The sequence below is a fragment of the Oncorhynchus mykiss genome, chromosome 18 (genome assembly GCF_013265735.2).
Source record: "Oncorhynchus mykiss isolate Arlee chromosome 18, USDA_OmykA_1.1, whole genome shotgun sequence".
Lineage (NCBI taxonomy): Eukaryota > Metazoa > Chordata > Actinopteri > Salmoniformes > Salmonidae > Oncorhynchus > Oncorhynchus mykiss.
The window spans coordinates 72,010,205-72,012,560 of NC_048582.1; positions in this window are offsets into that span (position 1 = coordinate 72,010,205).

Genomic DNA, 2,356 nt, shown 5'->3' on the forward strand with positions numbered 1-2,356 from the left:
CAACAGGTGTAGTAGACCTTACAGTGAAATGCTGAATACAACAGGTGTCGTAGACCTTACAGTGAAATGCTGAATACAACAGGTGTAGTAGACCTTACAGTGAAATGCTGAATACAACAGGTGTAGTAGACATTACAGTGAAATGCTGAATACAACAGGTGTAGTAGACCTTACAGTGAAATGCTGAATACAACAGGTGTAGTAGACCTTACAGTGAAATGCTGAATACAACAGGTGTAGTAGACCTTACAGTGAAATGCTGAATACAACAGGTGTAGTAGACCTTACAGTGAAATGCTGAATACAACAGGTGTAGTAGACCTTACAGTGAAATGCTGAATACAGCAGGTGTGGTAGACCTTACAGTGAAATGCTTCCTGACAGGCTCTAACCAATAGTGTAAGAAAGGTGTTAGGTGAACAATAGGTAAGTAAAGAAATAAAACAACAGTAAAAAGACAGGATATATACAGTAGAGGGGCTATATACAGTAGAGAGACTATATACAGTAGAGAGGCTATATACAGTAGAGAGGCTATATACAGTAGAGAGGCTATATAGAAGTAGAGGCTATATACAGTAGAGAGGCTATATACAGTAGAGGCTATATACAGTAGAGAGGCTATATACAGTAGATATGCTATATACAGTAGAGAGGCTATATACAGTAGAGGCTATATACAGTAGAGCGGCTATATAGAAGTAGAGGCTATATACAGTAGAGAGGCTATATACAGTAGAGGCTATATACAGTAGAGAGGCTATATACAGTAGAGGTTATATACAGTAGAGGCTATATACAGTAGAGGCTATATACAGTAGAGAGGCTATATACAGTAGAGAGGCTATATACAGTAGAGGCTATATACAGTATAGAGGCTATATACAGTAGAGAGGCTATATACAGTAGAGAGGCTATATCCGGTAGAGAGGCTATATCCAGTAGAGAGGCTATATACAGTAGAGGCTATATACAGTAGAGAGGCTCTATACAGTAGAGAGGCTATATACATGAGTGACTGTATACAGTAGAGGCTATATACAGTAGAGAGACTACATACAGTAGAGGGGCTACATACAGTAGAGAGGCTATATACAGTAGAGATGCTATATACAGTAGAGAGGCTATATACAGTAGATATGCTATATACTGTAGAGAGGCTATATACAGTAGAGAGGTTATATACAGTAGAGAGGCTTTATACAGTAGAGAGGCTATATACAGTTGAGAGGCTATATACAGTAGAGAGGCTATATACAGTAGAGAGGCTATATACAGTAGAGAGGCTGTATACAGTAGATAGGATATATACAGTAGAGAGGCTATGTACAGTAGAGAGGCTATATACAGTAGAGAGGCTGTATACAGTAGATAGGATATATACAGTAGAGAGGCTATGTACAGTAGAGAGGCTATATACAGTAGAGAGGCTATATTCAGTAGATAGGATATATACAGTAGAGAGGCTATATACAGTAGAGAGGCTGTATACAGTAGAGAGGTTATATACAGTAGAGAGGCTATAGACAGTAGAGAGGCTTCATACAGTAGAGAGGTTATATACAGTAGAGAGGCTATATACAGTAGAGAGGCTGTTTACAGTAGATAGGATATATACAGTAGAGAGGCTATATACAGTAGAGGCTATATACAGTAGAGAGGCTATATACAGTAGAGGCTATATACAGTAGAGGCTATATACAGTAGAGAGGCTATATACAGTAGAGAGGCTATATACAGTAGAGGCTATATACAGTAGAGGCTATATACAGTAGAGGCTATATACAGTAGAGAGGTTATATACAGTAGAGGCTATATACAGTAGAGAGGTTATATACAGTAGAGAGGCTATATACAGTCGAGGCTATATACAGTAGAGAGGCTATATACTGTAGAGAGGCTATATACAGTAGAGGATCTATACAGTAGAGAGTCAATATAGAGTAGAGGCTATATACAGTAGAGAGGTTATATACAGTAGAGAGGCTATATACAGTAGAGAGGCTATATACAGTAGAGGCTATATACAGTAGAGGCTATATACAGTAGAGGCTATATACAGTAGAGGCTATAAACAGACACCAGTTAGTCAGGCTGATTGAGGTAGAAGACTATTGTGTTCCCTCTGGTTAGCGACACTATAATGGTAGAATAATGTGTTACCCCAGGTTTGAGGTACGATAATGTACTATAATGGTAGAATAATGTGTTACCCCAGGTTTGAGGTACGATAATGTACTATAATGGTAGAATAATGTGTTACCCCAGGTTTGAGGTACGATAATGTACTATAATGGTAGAATAATGTGTTACCCCAGGTTTGAGGTACGATAATGTACTATAATGGTAGAATAAT